Raw genomic sequence first — 9345 nt, forward strand, 5'->3', positions numbered from 1 at the left:
TTATTTAGAAGTTCTACCTGATTAGAGAGCATGGTGACTGAATCGATGTTATAGACGCTAGCTATTTTCATTGGCTTTGTCCTCATAACTTGCCACTGATAGTTATTCAGTAACATCTCCTCTATAAATTCATATACATCTTCTGGTGTTTTATTGTTGATGGTTCCGCCAGCAGCTGCGTCAATCATTTGTCTTGTCGAGGGATTCACACCATTGTAGAACATTTGAACTTGCAGCCAAAGCAATAACCCATGGTGAGGGAACCTTCTTAGTAAGTTCTTGTATCTCTCCCATGCATCGTAAGGTGTTTCTAAATCCATCTGCACAAAAGAAGAGATATCATTACGCAATTTAGCCATTTTAGCCGGCAAAAAATATTAGTAAAAATTTCTTGGTCATTTGTTCCCAAGTAGTGATAGACCCTCGTGGTAACGAGTTCAACCACTGTTTAGCTTTGTTTCTCAGTGAAAAGGGAAATAACCGAAGATGAATGGCATCATCAGAAATGCCATTGATTTTGAATGTATCACAAAATTCAAGAAAATTCACCAAATGCGTGTTGGGATCCTCATCCTGCAAACCATCAAACTGAACAAACTACTGTATCATCTAAAATGTGTTAGGTTTTAGTTCGAAACTACTCGCAGCAATAGCAGGTCTAACTATACTAGACTCAGTTCCTGTTAAAGAAGGTTTAGCATAGTCATACATAGTACATGGAGCAAGATTTTGGTTAGCTGCAATTCTAGGAGGCAGCTGATCGCCTGGGTTTTCGGCCATTTCTTCAGTTGGGGGTTGAGTATCGTCTTCTCGCTCGTTCTCTGTGTATCGTAAACTACGCCGTATTTCTCTTTGATTTTTGCGAATTGTATGATCGATTTCTTTGTCAAAGAGTAATGGTCCTGACGAGTTTCTTCTAGTCATAAACTATAAAAAAAATTGCCAAGAGAGAGAAAAAAAGTAAATTAATAAATAATAAAATAAAATAAAATTGCAAGAAAAATAAATGGCTAAAGTAATAAAAATTTAGTGTTCCTAATATTTCAGTTCCCTAACAACGGCACCAAAAACTTGATCGCGTGATTCGTAACAAGTAATAAATATTTATAATGAAGATCAAACCTAGACTAACTATTATCACGACGAAAAGGCAAGCGCACCTATCGAACAATAGTATAGTAATGGCAAGACCGGGATATCGTACCCAAGGGGACCAAAAGTACTAGTAATAACTATCTTTTTATTATCTAGCCTAAGAATAAAAGGGTTTGTTTATTAAACTAATTATTTAAACTAAGAACGCACAGAGAAAAGAATTGGGGAATTGCTTTTGGGAAAATCGATTGACTTGAGACAATACCTAAGGAAAAATCCACCTAGACTGTACTTGTTATTCTGGCTCCAAATCAGATGATTTATTCATTCAACTTGTTCCGTAGAGATCCCTAAGTTATGTTATTATCCCTATTCAAGACTAATAACGTCTAATCCCTAGATTGAATAATCGACACTTTTCTCTAATTAACACTCTAGGGTTGCATCAACTCGTTCTATGGATCCCCTTATTAGGTTTCACCCTAATCCAGCAAAATCTTGTCACCCTATTTCTAGGCGCGCAATCAACTCCGCTTAATTATGGAAAATATACTCTTAGACAGGTTCTATTCCTCCTCTGAATAAGAGTGTGTCTTGAATCAGTATCTTGGGATATCAAAGCAAGAATTAAGAAAACATAATTAAGAACAAGTTAAATATTGATCATAGGATTCAGAAAATAATAACAAGATTCGTATTAGGTTTCATTGCCCTTAGGTATTTATGGGGTTTACTTCATAACTAAATAAGAAAACATCTTAGAAGAATAAAAAATACAATACATAAAGAAAACCCAAAACTCCTGAAGGGAAATTAAGGAGAGATCTTCAGTCTTGATGATGAATCCGGCTTCTGAGATGGATCAATCGGCTTCCTTGGGGTAATTCCTTACCCCTCTTCTCCATCTCCCTTTTCTCCTCCACTAGTGCGTATTTATAGGCTTTGGAATTCCTAGAAACCATTCAAAGTGGCCTTTTCTGAATTAGACTTAACTTGGGCTTAGTAGGGACACGCCCGTGTGACACAACCGTGTGACATGATTGCCAGTATGGGTCAATGGTCAGGCCGTGTGAATCGTGAAAGCCTTGGTCGACACCCTCAAAAGACACGGGCGTGTGAGCTGCCCGTGTGGCAAGGCTTAGGCCGTGTCATCTTCTTGATTTGGTCCGTTTTGTCCTTTTCTGGCTCCTTTTGACTCTTTGTGCTCTTCTGAGTACAAAACATGAAATTAAAGCATTAGGAGCATTGAATTCACCAATTCTAATGAGAAATTATCTATAAAATGCATTGAACATAGGGTAAAAATATGTATAATTTACGGTTTATCAATCATTAGATCACCGTATTAGGGAGTGTCCATTGAGGGCTGATCAGATGCAAGCTCAGGGTACTGAACTGCACAGCCGCTGAGGGTAGCACAATAGCCACCGAAAGGCCATGGTCAGGCTAGGGGTGGTAATGGTATAGGCCGTGGACAGAGAGCACAGGTAAAGGTGCTAGATAGACTGAGGCGAGGCAGCCTGCTCTTGTTTATACTACCCGTCGTCGAGAGGACACAGATTCTCCAAATGTTATCACCAGTACGTTTCTTATTTTCAATGTACCATATCTTGCATTGATAGATATAGGGTCTACTCACTCAAACATACCTAGCAATATATCTGAAAATATGGGCTTTCGATTCAAAGCACTACAAGTGAGGTTATTGTACTGAGTCCGTTGGGATAGTCTATAAGGGTTAATAAGCTATTTAAAGATGTACTGTTTGAGGTTCAAGGGGCGATCTTCTTGGCTGAATTAATGAAGCTTCCATTTGGGGAGTTCGACATAATATTGGGAATGGACTGGCTGGTCAAGCATCGTGTCAGCTTGGACTGTGAGCCTAAAAAGGTTGTATTAAGAACTGAGGAGGATGATGAAGTAGTCGTGATTGGAGAACCTCAAAACTACTTGGCTAACGTGATCTCTGCACTGGTAGCTGAGAAATTAGTTCGCAAGAGATGTGAGGCGTACTGGACTACGTGGGTGTTTTCACTTCTAGAGACTCTACTATAAAGGATATCTGCACTGTAAGGGATTTTTCAGACTTTTTTCTGGAGGAGATATCGAGATTACCTCCGAATGGGGAAGTTGAGTTTGGGATTGAGCTCTTCCCTGATACAGCTCTGGTGTCTATCGCTCCCTATCGAATGGCACCGAAGGAGCTTACAGAGCTGAAGGCTCAAATTCAGGAGTTATTAGATCGTGGGTTCATCCACCCTAGTGTGTCTCTGTAGGGAGCACCAGTACTATTTGTAAAGAAGGATGGATCCATGCAGATGTGTATCGACTACCGTCAGCTGAACAAGTTGACCATTAAGAACAAGTATCCACTTCCAAGGATTGATGATCTGTTCGACCAGTTTCGAGGGGCTTCTGTATTCTCTAAAATTGATTTGCGGTCTGGGTGTCATTAGGTGAGTGTTAAAGAAGCTGATGCCTATAAGACGACATTTAGGACTCGCTATGGTCACTATGAATTCCTAGTGATGCAATTTGGTCACCATGAACTGAGTATTTCAGCCTTACCTAGATCGGTTTGTGGTGGTGTTCATCGATGAAATATTGGTTTATTTGAGGACTAAGGATGAGCATGACGAGAACTTTAGGATTGTTCTCAGATTTTGAGGGAAAAGTAGCTCTATGCTAAGTTTAGTAAGTACGAGTTCTGGTTACGTGAAGTGACACTTCTTGAACATGTGGTGCCTGCTGAGGGGATTCGAGTAGGTCCTCGAAAGATTGAGGCTGTACTAGATTGGAAACAGCCTAAGAATGTGTCTGAGATCTGCAGTTTTTTGGGGCTGGTAGGTTATTACCGATGATTTTTGAAAGGTTTCTCACTGATTGCAGCACCCTTAACTAAGCTGCTACGTAAGGGTATACTATTTGTTTGAACTGATGCGCAGTAAGAGAGCTTCGAGAAGCTCAAAACGGTACTGACTGAGGCTCATGTTCTGATACAGCCTGAACTTGGAAAGGCATTCACGGTTTATAGTGATGCATCACATGTCAGTTTGGGATGTGCTTTGATATAGGATGGTAAGGTGATAGCATATGCATCTCGTCAGCTTAAAACGTATGAGATGAACTATCTAAAGCATGATCTGGAGTTGGCCGCCGTAGTTTTTACTCTGAAAATTTGGAAGCACTATCGTATGGTGAGAAGTGTATCATCTACACCGATCACAAGAGCCTCAAGTACTTCCTTAATTGAAAGGAGCTGAATCTTAGGTAGCATAGATGGGTTGAGATGCTTAAGGATTATGACTGTACCATTGAATACCACCCTGGCGAGGCCAACGTGGTGGCCAATACATTGAGCCGTAGGGCTATGACTGTGTTAAGGACGATGTTTGCTCACCTAAGTTTATTTGGTGATAGTAGTCTGTTGGCTGTGCTTCAGGTTAAACCGACTTGGATAGATCAGATTAAGGGTAAGCAGTTGTAGGACGAGTCTTTGGGTCCTCGGTTCTGACAGATTGAGAGTGGTAGCACTACAGATTTTGGGTTGAACTCTGAGGGTGTGTTATGTTTTCATGGACGGATTTGTGTGTCGAATGACATTGATTGGAGGTAGTCCATATTGAGGGAGGCGCATAGTAGCCCTTATGCTATGTATCCTGGTGGGACTCAGATGTACCGAGACCTTCGTGAGTTGTACTGGTGGCCAGGACTGAAACGGGAAGTTACTGATTTTGTGGCTAAATTTTTAACATGCCAGTGAGTTAAGGCTGAGCATTAGTTTCCTTCGGGTTTACTACAGCTGGTTAAGATTCCTCTTTAGAAGTGGGAGCGTATAACTATGGACTTCATAAGTGGGTTGCTCTTTAAACTCACTGAGAAGGATTCAGTATGGGTCATCGCAGATCAATTGACCAAGCCTGCCCACTTCATATCGGTTCGTACTGACTATTCTCTACAGAAACTGGCGAAGCTTTATATCTCTAAGATAGTGAGACTGCATGGGTTACCAATTTCGATCATCTTTGATAGGGATCCTCGTTTCATGTCTCAATTTTAGAGAAAGGTGTATGAGGCTCTTGGTTCAAGGTTAGACTTCAGTATTGCGTTCTATCCTCAGACCGATGGTCAGTCTGAGAGGGTGATTCAGATACTGGAGAACATGTTGATGAGTTATGTTATTAATTTCAGAGGCAGTTCGAAGGACTATCTGCAGTTTGTGGAGTTTACCTATAATAATAGTTATTAGTCCAGCATCCAGATGGCACCTTATGAGGCATTATATGGTCGCAAGTGTCGTAGTCCCTTATGTTGGACTAAGTTGGGCGAGCGGTGTGTTTTGGGTCCTGAATTGGTTTCCAAGACAGAAGACAAGGTTAGACTAATTTGGGATCTTCTGAAAGCGGCATCTGATAGACATAAGTCTTATGCGGATCTGAGAAGACTCAAGATTGAGTATTCTGTGGGGGACTTCGTATGTCTTAAGGTCTCACCATGGAAAAAGATTCTAAGGTTCGATCGGAAGGGCAAGCTGAGCCTAGGTTTATTGGGCCTTACCAGATTCTGAAGCGAGTGGGACCGATCACTTATCAGTTGGAGTTACCTCCAGAGCTAGACCGTATTCATGATGTATTCCACGTCTCGATGTTGAGGCGTTACTGCTCTGATCCTACTCATATTGTCCCTGTGGAGGAGATTGAGGTTAGGCTAGATCTGACCTTCGAGGAGGAGCCGAGTCAGATTCTGGATCACGACGTAAAGGTTCTTTGAAGAAAATCTATTATATTAGTGAAGGTGCGTTGGTGGAATCATAACATTGAAGAGGTTACGTGGGAGCCTGAGGTTGCGATGGGTCAGTAGTATCCTCATCTGTTCTGACCAGGTAAATTTTAAGGACAAAATTTTCTTTTAGGGGGTAGAATTGTAATGCCCCAAAATATCTATTTTTGATTTGTGTGTGTGTGGCATAAATACTTGTCTGCTTCAATGGTTAAGTGCTCTAGGTGTGTATGGAAGGCCCCAAGTTCTAGTCATGACTTGGGCAAATTTTGGTTTCTTTTAAATAAAGCAAATCTTGGGTTGAAAGGCTTTTAAGTAACAGTCGGTAAATAATTAACAGAATGGGCCTACTTGTCTGGTGGTTGAGTGGAGTGCTGGTGGAAGGGAGGTCTTGTGTTCGAGTCTGGGCAAAAGCATTATTTTTGCTTGCTCGTCTAGAAGAGTTTGTGTTGGATTAATAAGATGAGTAGTTGGATGTAGTGGGAAGTAGTGGAGTGATTTAGGGGATTAGGGAATAAGAAAGAAGGCTATTCCATTAGTGAAGGTTCTGTGGCAGAATAACGGAACTGAGAAAGCTACGTGGGAAGCTGAGGATTGATGCATCAGTTGTATCCTCATTTGTTTTGATCAGGTAAATTTCGAGGTCAAAATTTCTTATAGGGGGTAGAATTGTAACGCCCCAATGCTTCTGTAAAATCTAAAATAAATCTATATCTGCTTTAGTGGTTAAGTGTTTTGGGTGTGTGTGAGAGGTCCCAAGTTCAAGCCTTAGCTTCAGCAAATTTTGTTATTTTTGGATCCAAACCCTACCTTTGTTCTGTGGGCTTATATTTAATTGCCTGTAATTTCATATTAGAATGAGCCTTCTGGTTCAAGTGGTTAGAGTGTTGGTGTCTTGAAGGTCATGTGTTCGAATCCCTGCGTTAGCATAGGTATTTATTTTTGGTTTGTTATCTGGTAGAGTTTTGGTGGAGTTGGGTTTCTGAGAAGTGGCTGTTAGTGGGTTCTTTGGGAGAAAATTAAGGGATGTGATATCATATCTTTTTATATTTTTATTTTTGTTTCTTTTTCAAAATTTTGATTTTCTTTTCCCAAAATTCTAACGTGATCCTTGCTTCCTTCCCTATTTTACTCTTCCAAAATTAATTATTTCTCTTCAAGTGGTTCTCGTTAATTGGTTTGGTAAGTTTTGGTAAGTGGTCTCTGTTGGATTTCTTATCGGTTGGCGTATGGGTTCTTATTAGGGGTTTTCGGTGTTTCTAAGTTTATGTTGGAGAAGGCAGTGTTGCTGTGGATTTCATTTCAACGGATTGATTGTGCGTGCAGTGGTTTTAGTGGACAGTACGTGTGTGAGTGCATTGTTTGATTTAGTGTTTTCGTGATGCGATTCGTGGATTAAAGGTGTTTAGTATTTTGTTTTAGATTTTGGAAGGCTCGGGATAATTTTCGCATCAAATCAATACCAGGTGTGTACTTGAAACGTAAAAAATGACGTTTTGGAAAAAGCTAAAAAACTGTGCTGTCGATGCCAAATGCGTGTGTGGTCACCCATGTGGTAGGCCGTGTGCGAGACACGGCTGTGTGGTCGACGAAGGCACGGCCATGCACAGCGCACGACCGTTTGGTGGTTCGAGTGTGGCCGTTTGGGCTACATGGGCTAGGATTAGTTGTGCGTATGGGCCATACGAGGAATACCATTGGTGTGTAGATCCTTGGGCCAGGCTGTGTGGGCCATACGGGCAAGGCCAATCTGGACGTGTGGGCCACACATGCATGTGGGCCCAAATTTCTAAAATTTCTCCTAGTGTCATACGAGTTGTCCCAATTGACTGTGGGCCTACTGTAGGGTCAGTAAGGGCCAACCAAACCCCAAAAATGTGGATCTGATAGATTAATAATCTATTTTGAGTATGATTATGCCATGCATATCTAATTTTTCCGATATCTTTACATAGCATGTTGAGCATGTTCAATATGTTATTTTGTATCTGTTTTGTATATGATTGTGGGGTGGGATTTGTATTGATTGAGGAAGTGTTCTGTATGGTGTCATCGCCTCTTATCTGGTAGTTGAGCTGCACTATATCTGACACATGTCGTAACAATACAACCTGGTGTGTAAGTATGGGTGGGTGTTTTTAACCCCACATAGTGTGTTGGGATGGTCGGAGATGGTGTGTAGAGGATGGGGATAGGATTCTGATTGTCTGATTCTATTTATTGTATCTGTATTTGAAATGGTCTTGAGCCTAAATCTGTATCTGTATCTATTTCTGACTGTGTATATGATTTTGTATGATTGCATGCTTAATTCTGCTGGGTTACGCACTGAGTTTACGAAAAATCACATATCTTTGTTTGTACTGTCACGTAATCCACAGTCTTAGGCGGATCGGTGCAGCAAGGACTCGGCGGTGACTACTCTTCCGTAAAATTGTTTAGATTTATTATTTTGTGGTATTTAATAATTTGGGATTTAATTATGAGAGTTTGTAATTTTTGGGACTTTTTGGACTGTTTGGGTTTTTAACTTGTTTTGGTTTGGTATGCTCAATATGTTGCATACTTGATAAAATATTTTACGGAAATGGATTTCTACGTCAAAAAGTGGTTTTCTAAAAATACGAAACGAATTACTAAAATTTTTTGGTTTTGTTTAAACTTCCGCTGTAATAAGTGTTTTGGCGAATGAAATATTAAAATAATGTTTTCTACAATAAACATGAAGGAACGTGATTAGTTAATGGAATCAACATGTTTTCAAAACTCAGTCCTTGTGACGTCTCCAAATTCGACCATAACGTCTTTGGGGTGTTACACTAATTCATTTATTACATAAAAATCATTTAATTCAATTTATATAATAATTATATATTAAGAAATAAATCATTACACTATAATTATCTCATTTAATAGTAAAATATAAAGAGATGACACAAACATACATAAATTGTTTATAAAAAAATACACTTGACTAAAAGTGCATTCGGACAAAAAAAACTTTTTTAAAATGTCATATAAAATATATCTATTCTTATAGCTTTTAGATGATAAAATTTTTCGTTTACAATTGATATTATATTTGTTTATCTCTTATACTATGTAAATATGTTTTCGAAAACACCATGTAGAATGTATCTATAAATAATGTATTATTCAATTATTTGATAATTAATTTTATGTTTTAAGTATTTATCAATAAAAATATATATGTTACAATTTTATTTTAAAATTATAATTACTTTTAAAATAATTATGGAATATGCCTCACATTTCGGTCAAATTAAGACACAAACAGATAGTGATTTGCGAAGATGAGCCATGCAACGTCATGATGATGAAATAGGGGAGAAGCGGAGCACCATCGTGACGGCATGATAGGAGACGTCATGATATGGCGATGTGTCATGTAATTTTTCAGATTTTTAAAATAAGTCTAAAATAAAACTTAATAAACTAGGATCTATCATG

General features: G+C 39.3%; 1 non-coding gene across 1 annotated transcript; it reads left to right on the plus strand.

Annotated features, from left to right (window-relative positions):
* The first annotated feature begins 246 nt into the window (after positions 1-246).
* Positions 247-353, plus strand: LOC128282719 (small nucleolar RNA R71). Its single transcript, XR_008273074.1, has one exon. It is a non-coding gene; the product is annotated as a small nucleolar RNA R71 (small nucleolar RNA).
* The last annotated feature ends 8992 nt before the right edge of the window (positions 354-9345 follow it).

Source organism: Gossypium arboreum, chromosome 10, assembly GCF_025698485.1.
Source record: "Gossypium arboreum isolate Shixiya-1 chromosome 10, ASM2569848v2, whole genome shotgun sequence".
NCBI lineage: Eukaryota > Viridiplantae > Streptophyta > Magnoliopsida > Malvales > Malvaceae > Gossypium > Gossypium arboreum.